The following is a 26266-nucleotide window of genomic DNA, read 5'->3' on the forward strand; positions in this document are numbered from 1 at the left end:
CATGCACAGCAGTCAGTCTGGCTATAGACAGCACTATCAGCTAATACTAAGCACTGTGTCACTATAAGAGCCATGCACAGCAGTCAATCTGGCTATAGACAGCACTATCAGCTAATACTAAGCACTGTGTCACTATAAGAGCCCTGCACAGCAGTCAGTCTGGCTATAGACAGAACTGTGTCACTATAAGAGCTATGCACAGCAGTCAGGCTGGCTATAGACAGCACTATCAGCTAATACTAAGCACTGTGTCACTATAAGAGCCATGCACAGCAGTCAGGCTGGCTATAGACAGCACTGTCTCACTATAAGTGCCATGCACAGCAGTCAGGCTGGCTATAGACAGCACTATCAGCTAATACTAACCACTGTGTCACTATAAGAGCCATGCACAGCAGTCAGGCTGGCTATAGACAGCACTATCAGCTAATACTGAGCACTGTGTCACTATAAGAGCCATGCACAGCAGTCAGTCTGGCTATAGACAGCACTGTGTCACTATAAGAGCTATGCACAGCAGTCAGGCTGGCTATAGACAGCACTATCAGCTAATACTAAGCACTGTGTCACTATAAGAGCCATGCACAGCAGTCGGTCTGGCTATAGACAGCACTGTGTCACTATAAGAGCCATGCACAGCAGTCAGGCTGGCTATAGACAGCACTATCAGCTAATACTAAGCACTGTGTCACTATAAGAGCCCTGCACAGCAGTCAGGCTGGCTATAGACAGCACTATCAGCTAATACTGAGCACTGTGTCACTATAAGAGCCATGCACAGCAGTCAGTCTGGCTATAGACAGCACTGTCAGCTAATACTGAGCACTGTGTCACTATAAGAGCCATGCACAGCAGTCAGGCTGGCTATAGACAGCACTATCAGCTAATACTAAGCACTGTGTCACTATAAGAGCCATGCACAGCAGTCAGTCTGGCTATAGACAGCACTGTGTCACTATAAGAGCTATGCACAGCAGTCAGGCTGGCTATAGACAGCACTATCAGCTAATACTAAGCACTGTGTCACTATAAGAGCCATGCACAGCAGTCAGTCTGGTATAGACAGCACTGTCAGCTAATACTGAGCACTGTGTCACTATAAGAGCCATGCACAGCAGTCAGGCTGGCTATAGACAGCACTATCAGCTAATACTAAGCACTGTGTCACTATAAGAGCCCTGCACAGCAGTCAGTCTGGCTATAGACAGCACTATCAGCTAATACTGAGCACTGTACCTAATCTACAGCTCAGTGACAGACAGCACTAGAGCACAAAGCAGCTGCTGCTCCTATAATAACAGCTACAACACCGGAGCAAAGTTTTACTTTTTAAAAATATCTATATAATCTCATTTTAATGAAGTGACCCTGATCACAACTGTTTAATGATGACAACACAGTTATTTTATTTTGTATGTAATAGATATAAGTTGGCGTCTGCTGTCTCATCATGTCTGGAGCTGGCGGGGAAGAGGTAAAATAGAGATTATTCCTCATTACAGGACCCTATGTACAACATGGGAGTACTGATGAATTCTGTGTCCGAGCCCAGAATCCAGACATTAGCACAGAATTTTATTACATTTACACCTCACTAAGAAACGTACTGAGCTCCCAGGGAAGCCTAGACATGAAGATACACAAGGAAAGCAGGGAGTGATTTATATCTGATTAGTGCCATCAGCATTTACAGGAGACGGGAGCAGCAGATGGATTATCAGAAATACTGCAGTGCAGCTGGAGGGGCTCGACAGCGCTGGGGCGACGTACCTGGCCAAAGGGGTCCCGTGGCGGCATGGAAGTCAGTCACGTATCACTAGTATCCTACCCTCGGGCGACCGCTCCAGCTGCAATGAGGTACTAAGGGGTCTATGTACTAAGCCTTGGAGAGAGATCATTTTTACCGAGATAAAGCACCAACCAATCAGCTCCTGACTGTCATTTTTTAAACACGGGGCCTGATTCAGAGACAGACGCAATGTAGATGTATTTTCCCAGGGAACGAGCGATTGTTTAGTATTGTGTATGTGCGAACGCGCAGCGAGTGCATTGCCATTACGTTCATAGAGGGGAGCCACTTGCCCAAATGCTCTCTACCTGTCACTCACTTTGCGAGGTAATGGGGCGTGGGATAGATTAGCCATTGCGATCACCATCGCAGCATGACAGCTACCAGCGTGTCAGGAGAGCCTCCAGTGTGTGCGGCTGGTCAGACCTGACAGCCCAAAGTGCGTCGGTGTTACCGATGTTTACGCTGTTGCAGGTCGTCAAACGGATATGAGCAGCCAGCAGCGGGCGTCTCTATGCTCGGGGAAGCTTTGAAAGGCATTAGTATATTGCGTTATTACGTTCCTAGTGATATTGCGGATGCTATTGCAGTAGTGTCCGTCTCTGAAACAGGCCCACAGCCTGTAATATGACAGGAGCTGATTGGTTTGTACTTTATCTCCCTCCACGGCTTAGTACATAGCCCCCCTAAATACTGCACTGCACACAGGGATTTCCTGGCTCACACCTCTATAACAGATCACACTGCTTCTTAGATAACATTGCCGCAAATATTGCTTCAGCCCACAAAATGGCTCCATCCTCTGCAAGAAGGTCACGGAGCTACTTTAAGGCCCATATTTCCCCAGTACATGAAATATATTATCCACAAGAAACTTAGAATTAGGTATTTTATTGTCCATCTTTTACGTATATATTATACATGCACATACCTATACATTACACATGCACATACCTATACATTACACATGCACATACCTATACATTACACATGCACATACCTATACATTATACATGCACAAACCTATACATTATACATGCACATACTTATACATTATACATGCACATACCTATACATTATACATGCACATACCTATACAATATACAGGCACATACCTATACATTATACATGCACATACCTATACATTATACAGGCACATACCTATACATTATACATGCACATACCTATACATTATACATGCACATACCTATACATTATACATACACATACCTATACATTATACATGCACATACCTATACATTATACATGCACATACCTATACATTATACATACACATACCTATACATTATACATGCACATACCTATACATTATACATGCACATACCTATACATTATACATGCACATACCTATACATTATACATGCACATACCTATACATTATACATACACATACCTATACATTATACATGCACATACCTATACATTATACATACACATACCTATACATTATACATGCACATACCTATACATTATACATGCACATACCTATACATTATACATGCACATACCTATACATTATACATGCACATACCTATACATTATACATACACATACCTATACATTATACATACACATACCTATACATTATACATGCACATACCTATACATTATACATGCACATACCTATACATTATACATACACATACCTATACATTATACATGCACATACTTATACATTATACATGCACATACTTATACATTATACATGCACATACCTATACATTATACATACACATACCTATACATTATACATGCACATACCTATACATTATACATGCACATACCTATACATTATACATACACATACCTATACATTATACATGCACATACCTATACATTATACATACACATACCTATACATTATACATGCACATACCTATACATTATACATACACATACCTATACATTATACATGCACAGTTGGATGCAAGTTCGGGCATCACCAGTCAAATGACAAATATAACACAATCTCTGCAAATACAACCGTAATCGTGACAACTGTCTGCACATTTCCACTCACACAATTACTGTGTACTGTCCGCGTGCCGGTGCCACTGTGCAACAAACAGACATTCTGAGGCTTTCTAGGACCATTGGCGCTCGTTCCACGCTAAGAGGATGCATACCACACCTGCCGGCATGTTCCTCTGCGGGAGAGGGAGGTCCGTGTGGGCAGGTTGGAGGTGTGGCAATACGTCACCAGGGGGCGCTGCAGCCGTGATGCGATACACAGATTGGTTGCCATGGTAGTCTATGATACTGTATAGATTATTATAAATAAAAGCAGCCTGAAGAAACATCCCGGGAAGTGGTAATTAGCAGCATTCTCTCGCTGCCCTTTACTGACATTTATATAAAACCAGCAAAAAATAAAGCTGGAATCCCATGATACAATGAGGGGTGTGTAACTCATATGGGGGCGCACTGGGCTGGTATATTAGTTTCTGTCCTAAAATCTTTACTAATGCTGCCCGTAAATTCCTAGGAAGGGCACAGTTTAAAAAAAAAAATGTTGTTGGGACCTTTGTCCTTGAAAATGTCTCCACTGTTCCAATAGCAGATAATGTACCAACCAATCAGCTCCTAACTGTCATTCTTCCAATAGCAATCCTCATATACAGGCTGCAGTCATCGCTATCTGTCAGGTCTATGTACTAAGCCTTGGAGGCAGATAATGTACCAACCAATCAGCTCCTGTCACTGTTCCAATAGCAATCCTCATATACAGGCTGCAGTCATCTCTATCTGTCAGGTCTATGTACTAAGCCTTGGAGACAGATAATGTACCAACCAATCAGCTCCTGTCACTGTACCAATAGCAATCCTCATATACAGGCTGCAGTCATCGCTATCTGTCAGGTCTATGTACTAAGCCTTGGAGACAGATAATGTACCAATCAATCAGCTCCTAACTGTCATTGTACCAATAGCAATCCTCATATACAGGCTGCAGTCATCGCTATCTGTCAGGTCTATGTACTAAGCCTTGGAGACAGATAATGTACCAACCAATCAGCTCCTAACTGTCATTGTACCAATAGGAATCCTCATATACAGGCTGCAGTCATCGCTATCTGTCAGGTCTATGTACTAAGCCTTGGAGGCAGATAATGTACCAACCAATCAGCTCCTGTCACTGTTCCAATAGCAATCCTCATATACAGGCTGCAGTCATCGCTATCTGTCAGGTCTATGTACTAAGCCTTGGAGGCAGATAATGTACCAACCAATCATCCCCTAACTGTCATTGTACCTATAGCAATCCTCATATACAGGCTGCAGTCATCGCTATCTGTCAGGTCTATGTACTAAGCCTTGGAGACAGATAATGTACCAACCAATCAGCTCCTAACTGTCATTGTACCAATAGTAATCCTCATATACAGGTTGCAGTCATCTCTATCTGTCAGGTCTATGTACTAAGCCTTGGAGGCAGATAATGTACCAACCAATCAGCTCCCGTCACTGTTCCAATAGCAATCCTCATATACAGGCTGCAGTCATCTCTATCTGTCAGGTCTATGTACTAAGCCTTGGAGGCAGATAATGTACCAACCAATCAGCTCCCGTCACTGTTCCAATAGCAATCCTCATATACAGGCTGCAGTCATCGCTATCTGTCAGGTCTATGTACTAAGCCTTGGAGACAGATAATGTACCAACCAATCAGCCCCTAACTGTCACTGTACCAATAGCAATCCTCATATACAGGCTGCAGTCATCGCTATCTGTCAGGTCTATGTACTAAGCCTTGGAGGCAGATAATGTACCAACCAATCAGCTCCTAACTGTCACTGTACCAATAGTAATCCTCATATACAGGCTGCAGTCATCGCTATCTGTCAGGTCTATGTACTAAGCCTTGGAGACAGATAATGTACCAACCAATCAGCTCCTAACTGTCATTGTAACAAATATAGCAATCGTCATATACAGGCAGCAGTCATCGCTATCTGTCAGGTCTATGTACTAAGCCTTGGAGACAGATAATGTACCAACCAATCAGCCCCTAACTGTCATTGTACCAATAGTAATCCTCATATACAGGCTGCAGTCATCGCTGTCTGTCAGGTCTATGGACTAAGCCTTGGAGACAGATAATGTACCAACCAATCAGCCCCTAACTGTCATTGTACCAATAGCAATCCTCATATACAGGCTGCAGTCATCTCTATCTGTCAGGTCTATGTACTAAGTCTTGGAGACAGATAATGTACCAACCAATCAGCCCCTAACTGTCATTGTACCAATAGCAATCCTCATATACAGGCTGCAGTCATCTCTATCTGTCAGGTCTATGTACTAAGCCTTGGAGACAGATAATGTACCAACCAATCAGCCCCTAACTGTCATTGTACCAATAGCAATCCTCATATACAGGCTGCAGTCATCGCTATCTGTCAGGTCTATGTACTAAGCCTTGGAGACAGATAATGTACCAACCAATCAGCTCCTAACTGTCATTGTACCAATAGTAATCCTCATATACAGGCTGCAGTCATCGCTATCTGTCAGGTCTATGTACTAAGCCTTGGAGGCAGATAATGTACCAACCAATCAGCTCCTGTCACTGTTCCAATAGCAATCCTCATATACAGGCTGCAGTCATCGCTATCTGTCAGGTCTATGTACTAAGCCTTGGAGGCAGATAATGTACCAACCAATCAGCTCCTGTCACTGTTCCAATAGCAATCCTCATATACAGGCTGCAGTCATCGCTATCTGTCAGGTCTATGTACTAAGCCTTGGAGGCAGATAATGTACCAACCAATCAGCTCCTAACTGTCACTGTACCAATAGTAATCCTCATATACAGGCTGCAGTCATCGCTATCTGTCAGGTCTATGTACTAAGCCTTGGAGACAGATAATGTACCAACCAATCAGCTCCTAACTGTCATTGTACCAATAGCAATCCTCATATACAGGCTGCAGTCATCGCTATCTGTCAGGTCTATGTACTAAGCCTTGGAGACAGATAATGTACCAACCAATCAGCCCCTAACTGTCATTGTACCAATAGTAATCCTCATATACAGGCTGCAGACATCGCTGTCTGTCAGGTCTATGGACTAAGCCTTGGAGACAGATAATGTACCGACCAATCAGCCCCTAACTGTCATTGTACCAATAGCAATCCTCATATACAGGCTGCAGTCATCTCTATCTGTCAGGTCTATGTACTAAGTCTTGGAGACAGATAATGTACCAACCAATCAGCCCCTAACTGTCATTGTACCAATAGTAATCCTCATATACAGGCTGCAGTCATCGCTATCTGTCAGGTCTATGTACTAAGCCTTGGAGGCAGATAATGTACCAACCAATCAGCTCCTGTCACTGTTCCAATAGCAATCCTCATATACAGGCTGCAGTCATCTCTATCTGTCAGGTCTATGTACTAAGTCTTGGAGACAGATAATGTACCAACCAATCAGCCCCTAACTGTCATTGTACCAATAGTAATCCTCATATACAGGCTGCAGTCATCTCTATCTGTCAGGTCTATGTACTAAGTCTTGGAGACAGATAATGTACCAACCAATCAGCCCCTAACTGTCATTGTACCAATAGTAATCCTCATATACAGGCTGCAGTCATCTCTATCTGTCAGGTCTATGTACTAAGCCTTGGAGACAGATAATGTACCAACCAATCAGCTCCTAACTGTCATTGTACCAATAGCAGTCCTCATATACAGGCTGCAGTCATCGCTATCTGTCAGGTCTATGTACTAAGCCTTGGAGACAGATAATGTACCAACCAATCAGCTCCTAACTGTCATTGTACCAATAGCAATCCTCATATACAGGCTGCAGTCATCGCTATCTGTCAGGTCTATGTACTAAGTCTTGGAGACAGATAATGTACCAACCAATCAGCCCCTAACTGTCATTGTACCAATAGCAATCCTCATATACAGGCTGCAGTCATCTCTATCTGTCAGGTCTATGTACTAAGCCTTGGAGACAGATAATGTACCAACCAATCAGCCCCTAACTGTCATTGTACCAATAGCAATCCTCATATACAGGCTGCAGTCATCGCTATCTGTCAGGTCTATGTACTAAGCCTTGGAGACAGATAATGTACCAACCAATCAGCCCCTAACTGTCATTGTACCAATAGTAATCCTCATATACAGGCTGCAGTCATCGCTGTCTGTCAGGTCTATGGACTAAGCCTTGGAGACAGATAATGTACCAACCAATCAGCCCCTAACTGTCATTGTACCAATAGCAATCCTCATATACAGGCTGCAGTCATCTCTATCTGTCAGGTCTATGTACTAAGCCTTGGAGACAGATAATGTACCAACCAATCAGCCCCTAACTGTCATTGTACCAATAGCAATCCTCATATACAGGCTGCAGTCATCTCTATCTGTCAGGTCTATGTACTAAGCCTTGGAGACAGATAATGTACCAACCAATCAGCTCCTAACTGTCATTGTACCAATAGCAATCCTCATATACAGGCTGCAGTCATCGCTATCTGTCAGGTCTATGTACTAAGCCTTGGAGACAGATAATGTACCAACCAATCAGCCCCTAACTGTCATTGTACCAATAGTAATCCTCATATACAGGCTGCAGTCATCGCTGTCTGTCAGGTCTATGGACTAAGCCTTGGAGACAGATAATGTACCAACCAATCAGCCCCTAACTGTCATTGTACCAATAGCAATCCTCATATACAGGCTGCAGTCATCTCTATCTGTCAGGTCTATGTACTAAGTCTTGGAGACAGATAATGTACCAACCAATCAGCCCCTAACTGTCATTGTACCAATAGCAATCCTCATATACAGGCTGCAGTCATCTCTATCTGTCAGGTCTATGTACTAAGCCTTGGAGACAGATAATGTACCAACCAATCAGCCCCTAACTGTCATTGTACCAATAGCAATCCTCATATACAGGCTGCAGTCATCGCTATCTGTCAGGTCTATGTACTAAGCCTTGGAGGCAGATAATGTACCAACCAATCAGCTCCTGTCACTGTTCCAATAGCAATCCTCATATACAGGCTGCAGTCATCGCTATCTGTCAGGTCTATGTACTAAGCCTTGGAGACAGATAATGTACCAACCAATCAGCTCCTAACTGTCATTGTACCAATAGCAATCCTCATATACAGGCTGCAGTCATCGCTATCTGTCAGGTCTATGTACTAAGCCTTGGAGACAGATAATGTACCAACCAATCAGCCCCTAACTGTCACTGTACCAATAGTAATCCTCATATACAGGCTGCAGTCATCGCTATCTGTCAGGTCTATGTACTAAGCCTTGGAGGCAGATAATGTACCAACCAATCAGCTCCTGTCACTGTTCCAATAGCAATCCTCATATACAGGCTGCAGTCATCGCTATCTGTCAGGTCTATGTACTAAGTCTTGGAGACAGATACTGTACCAACCAATCAGCCTCTAACTGTCATTGTACCAATAGGAATCCTCATATACAGGCTGCAGTCATCGCTATCTGTCAGGTCTATGTACTAAGCCTTGGAGGCAGATAATGTACCAACCAATCAGCTCCTGTCACTGTTCCAATAGCAATCCTCATATACAGGCTGCAGTCATTGCTATCTGTCAGGTCTATGTACTAAGCCTTGGAGGCAGATAATGTACCAACCAATCAGCTCCTGTCACTGTTCCAATAGCAATCCTCATATACAGGCTGCAGTCATCGCTATCTGTCAGGTCTATGTACTAAGCCTTGGAGACAGATAATGTACCAACCAATCAGCTCCTAACTGTCACTGTTCCAATAGCAATCCTCATATACAGGCTGCAGTCATCGCTATCTGTCAGGTCTATGTACTAAGCCTTGGAGACAGATAATGTACCAACCAATCAGCTCCTAACTGTCACTTCCAATAGCAATCCTCATATACAGGCTGCAGTCATCGCTATCTGTCAGGTCTATGTACTAAGCCTTGGAGGCAGATAATGTACCAACCAATCAGCTCCTAACTGTCACTTCCAATAGCAATCCTCATATACAGGCTGCAGTCATCGCTATCTGTCAGGTCTATGTACTAAGCCTTGGAGGCAGATAATGTACCAACCAATCAGCTCCTAACTGTCACTGTTCCAATAGTAATCCTCATATACAGGCTGCAGTCATCGCTATCTGTGTTCCTATTCCACATGTGATAATATGGTTTATAGCCAAGTCCTAAGAACATGTCACAGGGATCACATCTCTAAGCATATTACACACAACAGAAGCACGACAGCGTTTGGTGCACTACAAGTTCCATCATGGCATAGTCACGAAATGAAAGCATTTCATCTTTTTAAATGCTAGTCTTTACTAAACCTACAGTAACTTTACACAGCTCGTATTAATGATGGCTGGATTGCACTGTGAGTAACCATGATTTGCTGTTGATAATAAGGAAGGATCAGATAAGGATCAGAACTTTATCTCAAAAGATCAATAACACTCCTTTCTGTACGGCGCACTTTAGCCCCTGACATAGAGGTATCGCAGAAAGACGGCCGCCATGTAGGGAGAAACTGCTGATTTGTATTAATTGGCAACAGGCAAAGTTCAACTCCTCCATGTGGCAGAAAATAATTAAACACACATTTGTCTTTAATATGTTTTCATCTGTAATATGTTACTACTTGTATGATTTATTGTGCTATTAATATAGCCCAGAGCTGGTCCGAAGGTCATTCTGATGTAGGTAATGTTTGTTATGTGAGAAGGCCAGATATATATAATGGTTCTGAGTATATCTGCAGAGCACTCCCTCTTATATAATAATACTGAGTATATCAGAGCACTCCCCTTCTAGAATAATACTGAGTATATCTGCAGAGCACTCCCTCTTATATAATAATACTGAGTATATCTGAGCACTCCCCTTCTAGAATAATACTGAGTATATCTGCAGAGCACTCCCTCTTATATAATAATACTGAGTATATCTGAGCACTCCCCTTCTAGAATAATACTGAGTATATCTGCAGAGCACTCCCCTTATAGAATAATACTGAGTATATCTGAGCACTCCCTTTTTTAGAATAATACTGAGTATATCTGCAGAGCTCTCCCTTTATAGAATAATACTGAGTATATCTGCAAAGCACTCCCTTTATAGAATAATACTGAGTATATCTGCAGAGCACTCCCTTTTATAGAATAATACTGAGTATATCTGAGCGCTCCCCTTCTAGAATAATACTGAGTATATCTGCAGAGCACTCCCTCTTATATAATAATACTGAGTATATCTGAGCACTCCCCTTCTAGAATAATACTGAGTATATATGTAGAGCACTCCCCTTATAGAATAATACTGAGTATATCTGCAGAGCACTCCCTTTTATAGAATAATACAAAGTATATCTGCAGAGCACTCCCTTTTATATAATAATACTGAGTATATCTGAGCACTCCCTTTATAGAATAATACTGAGTATATCTGTAGAGCACTCCCTTTATAGAATAATACTGAGTATATCTGCACTCCCTTTATAGAATAATACTGAGTATATCTGCAGAGCACTCCCTTTATAGAATAATACTGAGTATATCTGCAGAGCACTCTATTTTTTAGAATAATACTGAGTATATCTGCAGAGCACTCCCTTTTATAGAATAATACAAAGTATATCTGCAGAGCACTCCCTTTTATATAATAATACTGAGTATATCTGAGCACTCCCTTTATAGAATAATACTGAGTATATCTGTAGAGCACTCCCTTTATAGAATAATACTGAGTATATCTGCACTCCCTTTTATATAATAATACTGAGTATATCTGAGCACTCCCTTTATAGAATAATACTGAGTATATCTGCAGAGCACTCCCTTTTATAGAATAATACAAAGTATATCTGCAGAGCTCTCCCTTTTATAGAATAATACTGAGTATATCTGCAGAGCACTCCCTTTTATAGAATAATACTGTGTATATCTGCAGAGCTCTCCCTTTTATAGAATAATACTGAGTATATCTGCAGAACACTCCCCTTATAGAATAATACTGAGTATATCTGAGCGCTCCCCTTCTAGAATAATACTGAGTATATCTGCAGAGCACTCCCTCTTATATAATAATACTGAGTATATCTGAGCACTCCCCTTCTAGAATAATACTGAGTATATATGTAGAGCACTCCCCTTATAGAATAATACTGAGTATATCTGCAGAGCACTCCCTTTTATAGAATAATACAAAGTATATCTGCAGAGCACTCCCTTTTATATAATAATACTGAGTATATCTGAGCACTCCCTTTATAGAATAATACTGAGTATATCTGTAGAGCACTCCCTTTATAGAATAATACTGAGTATATCTGCACTCCCTTTTATATAATAATACTGAGTATATCTGAGCACTCCCTTTATAGAATAATACTGAGTATATCTGCAGAGCACTCCCTTTTATAGAATAATACAAAGTATATCTGCAGAGCTCTCCCTTTTATAGAATAATACTGAGTATATCTGCAGAGCACTCCCTTTTATAGAATAATACTGTGTATATCTGCAGAGCTCTCCCTTTTATAGAATAATACTGAGTATATCTGCAGAACACTCCCCTTATAGAATAATACTGTGTATATCTGCAGAGCGCTCCCTTTATAGAATAATACTGTGTATATCTGCAGAGCTCTCCCATTGTATAATAATACTGAGTATGAGTTGGGTATGGGATGCTGGTGCTCAGGATCCTAGCGGTGAGTATCCTGATCTCGACATCCCAACACAGTTAGGATACCAACACCTATCTGTAGGTATCCTAGCCCTACCTTCCTGCACACTAAAGCTAAACCTCCCCTCTAGTGCTTAACCATAACCGTCCCCCTAACCCCACTACTTACCATCGGGATTGCAGCCTATACATTCACGAGGAGTCAATCACATCACTGAGAATGTAGCCTATCCAGTCACTAGGAGCCAGTGACATCACTGGAAATGCAGCCTATTCACTCACTAGCGCTCAGTGACATCACTGAGAATGCAGCCTATCCAGTCACTAGGAACCAGTGACATCACTGAGAATGCAGCCTATGCATTCACTAGGAGCCAGTGACATCACTGAGAATGCAGCCTATCCAGTCACTAGGAGCCAGTGACATCACTGAGAATTAAGCCTATCCGGACACTAACAACCAGTGACATCACTGAGAATGCAACCTATCCAGTCACTAGGAACCAGTGACATCACTGAGAATTAAGCCTATCCGGACACTGACAACCAGTGACATCACTGAGAATGCAGCCTATCCAGTCACTAGGAGCCAGTGACCTCACTGAGAATGCAGCCTATCCAGTCATTAGGAGCCAGTGACCTCTCTGAGAATGCAGCCTATCCATTCATTAGGAGCCAATGACATCACTGAGAATGCAGCCTATCCATTCATTAGGAGCCAATGACATCACTGAGAATGCAGCCTATCCAGTCACTAGGAGCCAGTGACATCACTGATAATGCAACCTGTCCATTTACTAGGAACCAGTGACATCACTGAAAGTGCAGCCTATCCAGTCACTAGGAGCCAGTGACATCACTGAGAATGCAGCCTATCCAGTCACTAGGAGCCAGTGACATCACTGAGAATGCAGCCTATCCATTCATTAGGAGCCAATGACATCACTGAGAATGCAGCCTATCCATTCATTAGGAGCCAATGACATCACTGAGAATGCAGCCTATCCAGCCACTAGGAGCCAGTGACATCACTGATAATGCAACCTGTCCATTTACTAGGAACCAGTGACCACACTGAGAATGCAGCCTATGCAGTCATTAGGAGCCAGTGACCTCTCTGAGAATGCAGCCTATCCATTCATTAGGAGCCAATGACATCACTGAGAATGCAGCCTATCCATTCATTAGGAGCCAATGACATCACTGAGAATGCAGCCTATCCAGCCACTAGGAGCCAGTGACATCACTGATAATGCAACCTGTCCATTTACTAGGAACCAGTGACATCACTGAGAATGCAGCCTATCCAGTCACTAGGAGCCAGTGACATCACTGAGAATTAAGCCTATCCGGACACTAACAACCAGTGACATCACTGAGAATGCAACCTATCCAGTCACTAGGAACCAGTGACATCACTGAGAATTAAGCCTATCCGGACACTAACAACCAGTGACATCACTGAGAATGCAGCCTATCCATTCATTAGGAGCCAATGACATCACTGAGAATGCAGCCTATCCAGTCACTAGGAACCAGTGACATCACTGATAATGCAACCTGTCCATTTACTAGGAGCCAGTGACATCACTGATAATGCAGCCTATCCACTCACTTAAAGCCAGTAACATTACTGAGGCATTTTTTTGAGACACCCTTGTGGGCTGAGGCACGTCACTAGTTTCAAGTAAATTGCTAGTCGGCACTCTAATAATGGCTGCTGACACTTTGTAGGCTACGGGCGTGTATGTGTCATGTGTAACACACAATACAGAAAGGACCTTGTGTACAGCAGCGTCTGAAAGAAATGAATGTGTATTATCCTGGATTAAGATGGAGACACTAATGAGGCAATAATTACATCACAGCGAGGAACTTTATCCTCTCTAAGAATCATACCATTCGTTACCAAGAATGAATCTATTGTTGTCCTACACAAATCCTATTGTACGAAGGCCCCACACACTCAGGGCTGTGGTTTTTTTTTTTAAATAATAACTAAAACATGTAACTTCCCATAAATAATCAGAAAAATATTGTAATAGTGAAAAAAAATAATACTATCCCTTTCAGCTCATTAAGTCTATGGGGCACGGACGCAAGACGGACTGAACGTGGCCGGATCTGTCTGTCTGTGAAATAAGGCGTTTCAGGGTAGGAACTGGTCGGTGACAATGCGTTCGCACGTGACCACCCTGATTTGCGGGAGTGTCGTGGGCGTGTATCTAAAGCTCTGGGCGATTCTGTTCTCTCTCTTGCACCTGGCATTGGGGCTGTGATGACGTTGGCATCAGGCAGCGTAAATTCAGTAGGCGGCGCAGGTTTCTACTTCCAGACACTTCATTCCCCACAACAATATAAGGTACCCGGCTGCCTGCAGCTTCAGCCACTCAGAATGAGCCCTATGGCTCTAAAGTACGATGGGCACTACAACTACCAGCCCACCCCCATCAGCCATTGTTGATCTCTCTGCCTCTATCTACTGATTACAGTGAGTGGGTGCTGCCATATTACCCGCTGTACTGTATAGGAATATGGAAAGTGATGACGTTCCTGGGCGCTGAGTGGGAGGTGGCTGGAAATGCTCGCTACAATGGTCCGTTCAGTGTGCGTGTTATGGGAGTCAAGGGCGCGTCAATGGAAGCGGCTGCGTTCCCAGAAGCACAGGCATAGAATGCCATGGTCGATGGGGGAACTGCACCGCCATAGTGCTGGTGAAAGTTACCAATGGTGCGAATGATGATGGCGTATAGTAACGTACCAGCACGGACGCTAGAAGCGGGCATCTCAGACCTCGCACCTTCCGCCACACAGATGTACACAAGGGAAGGGGTTTGTAGTGCATTAGCGTAAAGTCGCAGCCAGTTGACCGTCAATAGACGCTGCTGCGTGACTCAGACTCACAGAACAAACAAAAAATATATATAATACATATACATACTATCTATATATATATATCAAAATTATTATTTAATACCCAGAATAGTTATTTTATTTGTTAATATGTTCCACTGACCCGTTTTGACAAGCATTATAAAACACGTACTAATCTACCTTTGCAGTGGTCCCCGGCCCTTAAGGCACCCTAACAGTCCAGGTTTTAAGGATATCCATGCTTTAGTATAGGTGAATAATTAGTACCTCAGACAATTTCATTTTACCATCTGTGAACAAACATGGATATCCTATAAACCTGGACTGTTAGAGTGCTGTGAGGGCCGAGTTTGGGGAACCCTGTCCCATTGTATAACTCACATATAATATAACTAGAGGTGATTTTAGAAACCCATTCTGCCCTCCACCCCCATCATAAGGCAGTATTGTACCAGCTATTAATGAATTGTCAGCTCCATGTTCCACTGACTAGAACTTTGAAAGATCATATACCAGTCAGGGCTGTGATCCAGACCATGGACCCTGTGTATATAGTATATACTTACATGTGATTATGTCAGCGCGTGTTACAGTAATTGGGGATATCAGTGTTACAGTATAAACTTCCAGTGAGGAAATTCTTCTGGGTATAGAAAATGCTTCTAGTATTTCTGCCTAATGTCACTGTGATCAGTAATCTGTCCCATCGGGGATATCACAGACCGGCTTATACAGAGGTGGCCTCAATACGCCATGAGCGCTACTTGCCTGGCGTAAGGGAGCCGCCAGGTCCCGTGAGGCTCGGCTAGCACCGCACTTCTTCTTTCGTGGAAAACGCATCTGTCGCAATGCGATGCTACCTAGGACCATCAGCAGACTGTGCTGAATAATATGTGACACTTGTATATCTGTGTACACCTGAGCTTGGTAGCACTTTGTATACAGACTCAGAGACTCAGGGCCTGGTACAGCAGCGAACATAGTTACTAATACGCAGCAGTCGACCGATTACTGCGTATGCGCGAACTAGCCATTGCGATCGGGACTGCGATCGCAGTGACTACACAGACCCATCACAGTGGGTGGTAACGGGGGGGGGGGGGGGGAGTTTGACCGAATGCAGGCGTGTCTGTGCATTTGAATGCCGTTGCAGGGGCGTGCATAAATTATCTTCTGCGATGCCATACACAGCCTGAGGCCTGATAGCGTGCGTGGAAGTTAGACATTCCCCTGAGTAAGGCTAGGGCTTGTGCAAGTGTGCGTGAGGACTCGATTGTACCGATGGTTTCGCAGTCTTGCTAAAACATTACGGATGTGTGTCAGGTAAAGCGGGCGTCCTTATGTAGTGCTGCGTATGGCATTGTGATTGCATTTAATTAGCATACTATCGCAGTTAGACTGCGTGCATAATCGGTATTGCATTCGCGGTCGCGTACAATAGTGAATCAGGTATACAAGTGTCATATATCAAATTAATCAGCGCATTCTGAGTGCGTCCCAGTCACATCGTATTGCAGAACATGAAGCCTGGCACACCAAGAGGGGCTTTACACTGTGCAGCTAAGATGTATAAGGACACATCTGTATATAAACGATGGTAATCAATGTAGCGTTCAGTACATGGCGGATGTGTGTAACCTGTAACAGGGCTCGGCCTGCAGGTAGCCCAAAGTAAGGAGCAGTGACAGGGCCAACTCACAATGTTATTCTGAGGCCCATTTAATAATAATTGTATTTATATAGCGCTTTTCTCCCACAGGACTCAGTCGCTTTATGGACATCAGAAAACATGGTACGTTGTACAAGGATTAGGTGTTACAGAATATAGAAAACCACACGGAGATAATTAAAAACAACCAGAACCTAAAGAGTACAATAAACATATTGCAGGGTTGGTGCAGATATTTTGTGATGACATTCGCAATGCGGTCTGGTCGCGGTATTAGCGCGCATAATCGCATTGCAGGATGTGATCATATTGCCTGGATGTATGAAAAAGCAGCCACAGGGACAAGGGTTGCGATCCGCTGGCAGTGAAGCGACTGCGTCAGCCGTCTCTTCACGCCTTTGCCGGGGATCCTGCGCAGTCTACAGACCACACATGCCTGGCGCCATTGCCAGAGGACGGAACCCTCTCCCAGCTAGTATTGCGATGTGTAGCCCATAGGCTATAGCAGCTTACGCCATCTTCAGACAGTGGGTGTTTTCGGGGAATAAGCCGCAAATATTTCTTGATAAATGAGCCCCTATATCACTGCGAATTGTGGCGTCTCCAGTCCCCACCTCTCCATTATTTGTACACAGGCTGCACCTTGGATTCACATCACCTTCTAGTCATTTGTGGACATGTTGTTTGCATACAGTATAGATGGATAGCTCCAGTGATGTCTCCAGTTATTAGTCTGGTGTCACTATAATAAATGCAGCTTTATTGATAATGAGCCATGAAGTCATCTGCACTGGAATGTCCTGCGCACGGATCACTCAGATATTAGGCAGGAGGGGTAATCCAGGACGCTGCTGCTCGGCAGGGAAAGGCTCCTGTATCTGATGTTACTGTGTGTGACCCAGCTGGGGTGCAGCCTTTCATTATCCTCCTAATTACAGCAGGGAGAGACTGGATGGACAGAATATAGGAGGATCCCAGTGTGCCGGGTGTGGGCTGTGAAACTAATATAAATCTTTTCATGTGATACTGTGGTCACACTTCTCACTGGAAAGAGCAAACCTGGCACAGCTCTCACTGCTGTCCTAGCGGTTGTTATATCAGATGCATTATTATATGTATCTTGTCATAGTGTTATCTACAGGCACAGCTGAACTAAATGCAATGCATGCCCACAGCAGGTGGATTTCATGTGTCTGATATTCGATGACTGTTCTGGTAACCCTACTTCCATAGTGTTCCCTTCTTTAGTGTTGCCAACATCCATAGCGTTCCCCTACTTCCATAGCGTTCCCATACTTCCATAGCGTTCTCCTATGTCACCCTGTCTAGTTGTCACCTTTTTGCCTTGGGACTTACCGCTGTCAGCTGCCCCATGGATCTGTGTGTGTAATTTGCCTGGAGGATTTGCTCTGATTATTGCACCTGGTCTCTCCTCTGTCTGTGAGTACTGCTAGCCCTGATTGGAATCACAGGTGTGGTTCTGATTCTCAGAGGTGCAGAGATGATTACTCCCTCTGCAGGTTGTGCCTTCCTCCACTCAGAATGCTACTACCAGACCACCTGTCCGTATCCACCAATTGCTGCCAGACCCATGGTATATATATCCTCTCCTGATAGCATTCTGGGCCTGAACATCTCGTCTTCCCGTGGTGTATGGTTCATGCTGTTCCTGCATTCAAGTGTATCCCTGAAACCTGCTACAGCAACCCCTGGTGCAATCCAGAAAACGTGTTACAGCTATACCTGGCAATTCAGTAAACCTGCTGGCAGCAACCCCTGGTGCATCCCGAAAACCTGCTACAGCAATACCTGGCATCCAGACGTCCTGTTACAGCAATACCTGGCCTGTGCTCTGCTGCTAGTCCTACTCCTGGTTGGTCCCTGGCACTCTGTAAACCTGCATCGTGTCACCCTGCCTTGCTTCCTGCTGTGGATCAACTCCTGCTCCTTTTACCTACCTACTCCCTCCCTGAACCTGCAAATTCCCAAACCTACCCATTCCTTCCTGAAACCTGTTATTCCCAATTATCCAATCCAGACTGCACCTGAGTTCCTGCCTTTGTCATAGAAATTCCAGATTACCCTGTTTAGCCCTCGTCTCAGCATTACCTGACTTCTCTTCAGCCATTGTCACATTCCAGTCCAGAGTCAAGTTCCAAGCTCATCAGTTCAGTCCACGTTGTTCCAGTCCAGAGTCAAGTTCCAAGCTCATCAGTTCAGTCCACGTTGTTCCAGTCCAGAGTCAAGTTCCAAGCTCATCAGTTCAGTCCACGTTGTTCCAGTCCAGAGTCAAGTTCCAAGCTCATCAGTTCAGTCCACGTTGTTCCAGTCCAGAGTCAAGTTCTCAGTTCATCAGTTCAATTCAACAAGTCTTCCTGCCGGTCCCAGTCCGTCCCTCCAGTTCCTGTCATTTATCATCACAGGCAGTTTTCACTACTACTCAAGTCTTGTAAATAGAGCTATCTTCATCATCTGTGGTTCCAGTCATGCCGGCCTCCGTTGAAACCCGATCACCACCTGAGACAGGTAACTTGCAGACACCAATTGTGACACTCTACTTCCACCGCGTTCCCCTACTTCCACCGTGTTCCCTTCTTTAGTGTTGCCTACGTCCATAATGTTCCCCTACTTCCACCGTGTTCCCCTACTTCCACCGCTTTCCCTTCTTTAGTGTTGCCTACGTCCATAATGTTCCCCTACTTCCACCGCGTTCCCTTCTTTAATGTTGCCTACGTCCATAATGTTCCCCTACTTCCATAGCGTTCCCTACTTCCATGGTGTTCCCTTCCACCGCGTTCAACTACTTCAACCGCGTTCCCTATTTCATAAGCTGCATACACACGATTGAGTTAATGAACTATTTTAGTAAACCATTTTCTACCTTGAAAAAATGAACTAAAATCGTTTACTAAAGTTGTTCATTTACTATGTTCATTTAAATGTAATGAACGATTTTTATGAACTACAAAAGATTTTTGCATATTAACTTAATGAAAATCGTTGAGTTGACAAGTCTAACTGAACTACAAACGTGAACGCGCATGAACAATGATCGTTCATCGTTTGACTCAGAGTGAATGATTTTTTCAAACAATTATCGTTAAATGATATCGTTTAACGATAATCGTTCAAAAAAATTTACAGAATTTGCTAACTCAATATTCCAAACAGAAGGTAACATGAGCGAAGTGCTGGGAGACTTGGATAGGCAGTGAGATCAATGCTCCCAGTATCTGTGTCTCGCGGTGCTCTATGCTGTGGAAGAATAATACATATGGTAGGTTAGCTGCTAATGTTAGGAAAGTGCCTCTATGCCATTTTCTTGTCTGTTTAGTACGCTACACCAGTTTGCGTGCACATCTTGGGTGAAATTGTTCTATGTATACCCACATGTAGGTCCCTGTGCCAGCATGGGTGATTTTGGATCTATGCTAACAGTGGAGGGAGTTGTAGTTTTACCGTAGCCAGAGTACAGCAATGGTATATTTGCTAAAGATGGCGTTGTGCTGTTGTAGCCTACGGGCTACACATTGCAAACTAACCGGGAGCGGGTTCCGGAGGAGCCCTCCTTGGCAATGGCTACTGCGCATGTTTGGTCTGTAGGCCACGTATGTGCAGGAGTCCCAACGCAGAAGTGAAGAGACTGTTGTCGGGGTCACTTCACTCGGAGCATATCACAGGGACGGGACCCTTTCCCTGCATGTGCTCTTTCATACATTTAGCCGTTATGATCGCATACTGCAATGCAATAATGGGCGCTAATATCGTGCCCAGATAACATGGAGTATGTGATGATTGATAAATTAGGGAGGAGAGGGGTGGAGGATACTCTTCTGTGTGATTTGTCCCATCAGAGAAAGGGGGGCGGAGTGATGCAGCTGTGTGATGTGAGAAAGGGGGGCGGAGTGATGCAGCTGTGTGATGTGAGAAAGGGGGGCGGAGTGATGCAGCTGTGTGATGTGAGAAAGGGGGGCGGAGTGATGCAGCTGTGTGATGTGAGAAAGGGGGGCGGAGTGATGCAGCTGTGTGATGTGAGAAAGGGGGGCGGAGTGATGCAGCTGTGTGATGTGAGAAAGGGGGGCGGAGTGATGCAGCTGTGTGATGTGAGAAAGGGGGGCGGAGTGATGCAGCTGTGTGATGTGAGAAAGGGGGGCGGAGTGATGCAGCTGTGTGATGTGAGAAAGGGGGGCGGAGTGATGCAGCTGTGTGATGTGAGAAAGGGGGGCGGAGTGATGCAGCTGTGTGATGTGAGAAAGGGGGGCGGAGTGATGCAGCTGTGTGATGTGAGAAAGGGGGGCGGAGTGATGCAGCTGTGTGATGTGAGAAAGGGGGGCGGAGTGATGCAGCTGTGTGATGTGAGAAAGGGGGGCGGAGTGATGCAGCTGTGTGATGTGAGAAAGGGGGGCGGAGTGATGCAGCTGTGTGATGTGAGAAAGGGGGGCGGAGTGATGCAGCTGTGTGATGTGAGAAAGGGGGGCGGAGAGATGCAGCTGTGTGATGTGAGAAAGGGGGGGCGGAGAGATGCAGCTGTGTGATGTGAGAAAGGGGGGCGGAGTGATGCAGCTGTGTGATGTGAGAAAGGGGGGCGGAGTGATGCAGCTGTGTGATGTGAGAAAGGGGGGCGGAGTGATGCAGCTGTGTGATGTGAGAAAGGGGGGCGGAGTGATGCAGCTGTGTGATGTGAGAAAGCGGGGCGGAGTGATGCAGCTGTGTGATGTGAGAAAGCGGGGCGGAGTGATGCAGCTGTGTGATGTGAGAAAGCGGGGCGGAGTGATGCAGCTGTGTGATGTGAGAAAGGGGGGGCGGAGTGATGCAGCTGTGTGATGTGAGAAAGGGGGGCGGAGTGATGCAGCTGTGTGATGTGAGAAAGGGGGGCGGAGAGATGCAGCTGTGTGATGTGAGAAAGGGGGGCGGAGTGATGCAGCTGTGTGATGTGAGAAAGGGGGGCGGAGTGATGCAGCTGTGTGATGTGAGAAAGCGGGGCGGAGTGATGCAGCTGTGTGATGTGAGAAAGGGGGGGCGGAGTGATGCAGCTGTGTGATGTGAGAAAGGGGGGGCGGAGTGATGCAGCTGTGTGATGTGAGAAAGGGGGGGCGGAGTGATGCAGCTGTGTGATGTGAGAAAGGGGGGGCGGAGTGATGCAGCTGTGTGATGTGAGAAAGGGGGGGCGGAGAGATGCAGCTGTGTGATGTGAGAAAGGGGGGGCGGAGTGATGCAGCTGTGTGATGTGAGAAAGGGGGGGCGGAGTGATGCAGCTGTGTGATGTGAGAAAGGGGGGGCGGAGAGATGCAGCTGTGTGATGTGAGAAAGGGGGGGCGGAGAGATGCAGCTGTGTGATGTGAGAAAGGGGGGGCGGAGTGATGCAGCTGTGTGATGTGAGAAAGGGGGGGCGGAGAGATGCAGCTGTGTGATGTGAGAAAGGGGGGGCGGAGAGATGCAGCTGTGTGATGTGAGAAAGGGGGGGCGGAGAGATGCAGCTGTGTGATGTGAGAAAGGGGGGCGGAGAGATGCAGCTGTGTGATTTGTCCTGTCGGAGAAAGAAACTGAGCTGTGATATAATAAACACACCTACTGTATAACCTCACCTGTGCACTGAACACCCACCGCATAACCTCTAGCATTCCCACTAGGCTGTTTCAGCGGGGTGCCAAGCCCTGCCCTATTTCTAAAGGGCAGAAAGCACCCTGCCCTCCGACGCGCGCCCCGCTGAAACAGCCTGCGGGTTCTGTCCCTTTCCGTGGGCCGCAGTGTCCCGCGGGTGGGGAAAATGGCGGTGCAGCGGTATGGCCGCAAGTGCCGGGCACGCCCCAAGAGTGATGAAAAGGGGACGCGTCATAAAGATATGCCCCCTTTTAGGGCTTGCGCAGAAGTGCCCTTTCTTATAACCTCACCTGTGTCCTGCGCACCCACGGCGTAACCTCACCTGTGTCCTGCGCACCCACGGCGTAACCTCACCTGTGTCCACACAAGAAAACACTTTCCTGTAAGCCTCCATGAGCAGGGACCCCTTATTAGTCACTAATTGCCCACCCCTATAAGCTAGCCAGGGTAGGGGTATGCATACCAGTGACACGGGTTACACATGTATAAAGGAAATGGATGTACAGGAAGCAGCCATATAGGAAAAACATCTTAGAAAATAACAGTTTAGTAAGGCTGCTAAATGAAGATACAGCTGTTCTCAGTGTCATATATTAATACAACCACGTGCTCCTGTGATGTAACTAGCGGTGCCACGGATCCTTGGAGAGTTAAGAAACTGTTTGGCACAGCTGAGGTGAGCATTTTCCAATATGTAAAAACAAATGCCATCTGCATTAGCTTCTCATCTTAATGATCAGTTCTGCTCCATAATTCTCAGGTTATGAAGAGTCTCGTAGATGTTATCATTCTGAATGAACATGCCCAGGGTTGCAACAGTAATGTAAGCCACGTAATATAAATGCCAGGCGTTGTTCATCTTGGCACAGATGGATTTTTAGTAAACTCCAAAACACAGACAAATTAGGTGCGTGGTTGTTTCAGGTGTAAATGAAACCACTATTTGACATTAATACATATGTGAAAGGCTGTGAATGAGTAATGTGCATGAAACAATTGATAATTTTATACATCATGTGTCCATGTTTCACCTCTCCGTACTGTTACTGCGCTGTAAGGGAAAGCTTCTTTGACACAGCAGACTAACGGATTGCAGTTTTACTCTGCAGAACAACAATGGATTGGTACATTCAGTGAGGTCACAGCAGCTCAAATGACTGCAGGTGCAGCATTTGTGACCTTTGGCATATCCCAGTGGTTCCCAAACTTTTTTGAATCACTGCGCCCTAGAGTATCAGCAATGTTTTCACGGCACCCCTAAGTTTGTTTGTTATTGAGAAATTCAGAAATAAATGTAGCGAACTAGTAAACTGAAGTCAATTGTGCTTACTGTCATCCATAGGCTCAGTTATGTGATGGGGACAGGTTTGTACTTCTGTTTGCCCACATATTTACATTACATAGACCATAAATAATTTGATTTGGTGCTGGACCACCAACCTCAGGCACCCCTGCAAGTGTCCCGAGGCACCCCAGGGTGCCGGTGTGCACAGTTTGTGAACCACTGGCATAGCCTGTTACATCTCAGCTGTAAAAAGAACCGCACTAAGAGGGGGGAGTCTCTGGCATGGGCCCCCCACAATTCTACTAGTGCAGGAACTGAGGTTACATTACTCCCTTAAATGATTCTTTCTTTATTCTCCAATATTGGCCATTAATATCTTAAATTAGTGAAAAGGAGAAGAGGACATTAGGAATATCTTCCATGTCTCATATTTTAAAGGGATTTTTAGAGCACTTTTCCTTATAAAATGCAGGTAGATGGAGCATTGGCCATCCCAATGATACTAATCACCTAAGAAAGGGCCATGGCCTCATGGGGAAGGGCCAGGAAAGAGATAGGAGAGGCCAGGAGATGCTGGGGATAAATAGGGACATAAAATAGCGCACCTGAGAGAGGGCCATGGCCTCATGGGGAAGAGATAGGGGAGGCCAGGAGATGCTGGGGATAAATAGGGACATAATATAGCGCACCTGAGAGAGGGCCATGGCCTCATGGGGAAGAGATAGGGGAGGCCAGGAGATGCTGGGGATAAATAGGGACATAGTATAGTGCACCTGAGAGAGGGCCATGGCCTCATGGGGAAGGGCCAGGGAAGAGATGGGGGAGGCCGGGAGATGCTGGGGATAAATAGGGACATAATATAGTGCACCTGAGAGAGGGCCATGGCCTCATGGGGTAGGGCCAGGGAAGAGATAGGGGAGGCCGGGAGATGCTGGGGATAAATAGGGACATAATATAGTGCACCTGAGAGAGGGCCATGGTCTCATGGGGAAGGGCCAGGGAAGAGATAGGAGAGGCCAGGAGATGCTGGGGATAAATAGGGATATAATATAGTGCACCTGAGAGAGGGCCATGGCACAGGTCACACTACCCTAGTTACGTTATCTCTATCTGATTGGAAACGAGCGCATTTCCCATGACCAGACTCCATGGAAGAGGATGTGGAGTTTTGGAGTAAACAGCGATGTGCGTACATGAGCTCTCAGGTAGCAGAGAAAAATGGCGTGAGCCAGGGTAGCGCACATGTACAGACTATAGGTATCTGCCAAACAAGTTATAACTAAAGAGATGAATTTGTGCGATAGGTTATTGCCAACGGCTATTGTGTCTGTTACAGTGCTGCCAATGTTAAGAGGAAAGAGGTTGGCAATCACTCAATATGGTCAGTTATTTCCACAAACGATCACAATGTATGATACTGTATACACTGAGTGACCATGTCAGTCCATGTAAACCATGTTCTAGTCTCCTAGGTAACAACATTGTTTGTACATATTGCGCACTTTTAGATCCATATACCAGTAATCTAGCAAAAAATAACCAAAATACTATGGTTATGGCATTATAGCTTTTGCCCTATACCAGCAATAATTTAGGCAGTGCCCCTGAGCTGCAGATTTGGTGTTGGTGATGGAGCAGGTGATAGTTTAATAATAAACATAGATGCAGTGGACCGTTAGGGTTAAGCTAGGTATACACTTTAAGATTTATCGCCCAATATATCATTCCGGCGCGGAACATATAGAGCGTGTGTCCTATTAGTCATTCCCGGCTGTCCATCGCATCGCCCCATCAGCTGTGCTGCACATCAGATGGGGCGATATAATGAATAATGTGGTACACATTGTGTATGGTGTATGCACGACCGCACACAGGGCCTGATGTGCGCTATGCCAATGTTTTTCGCAGTAGAGATTTTTTGCTACTAGTGAAATGCGGAGGAAAGTCTCACTACGCACGCGCCAGCTGTAATCTGAGACGGCATTCACAATGTCAAGGTCCTGAGCAGACTACTGCGATCTATGGGCGGTCCTGGGTGGAGTCAGGGAGGTGGGCGAAAGTTTGTGAAAAGAGGCCGGTCCGTGGGCGTGTCATGTGAGTTACAGGGGTGTGTCTGCGAATGCACCTACATTCCCAATCGCTGAAACCAGTCTCAGAGTCCATTTGTAAAGAGAAAGATGTTCCGGAATCCTGAGCAGCCCAGGACTTACTCCAAGTGTAAGATGGGGCATCGATGGTGGTGTGTTCTGAATGCAGATCGGGAAAGTGGATGGTGCAGCATTTGCACAGCCCGTCGCACGCTATGTCAGGCACGGAGTCTGTTATCAAGCATTAGCATATTTT

At 45.1% G+C, this 26266-nt stretch overlaps 2 protein-coding genes across 2 annotated transcripts in view; one reads left to right on the forward strand and one right to left on the reverse strand.

The window, feature by feature from the left end:
- Nucleotides 1-26266, reverse strand: part of MICAL2 (microtubule associated monooxygenase, calponin and LIM domain containing 2) — a gene marked incomplete at its 3' end in the record, with an annotated part of 301381 nt that overhangs the window by 263232 nt on the left and 11883 nt on the right. The gene's annotated exons all lie outside the window — the stretch shown is intronic.
- Nucleotides 18679-26266, forward strand: part of DKK3 (dickkopf Wnt signaling pathway inhibitor 3) — a 194901-nt gene continuing 187313 nt past the window's right edge. Inside the window, exon 1 of the mRNA XM_088460519.1 lies at nucleotides 18679-19563. The gene's annotated coding sequence lies outside the window, so the exon portion shown is untranslated. The remainder of the gene's footprint in view (nucleotides 19564-26266) is intronic.

The sequence above is a fragment of the Taudactylus pleione genome, unplaced genomic scaffold (assembly GCF_031769625.1).
Source record: "Taudactylus pleione unplaced genomic scaffold, aTauple2 ptg000047l, whole genome shotgun sequence".
NCBI lineage: Eukaryota > Metazoa > Chordata > Amphibia > Anura > Myobatrachidae > Taudactylus > Taudactylus pleione.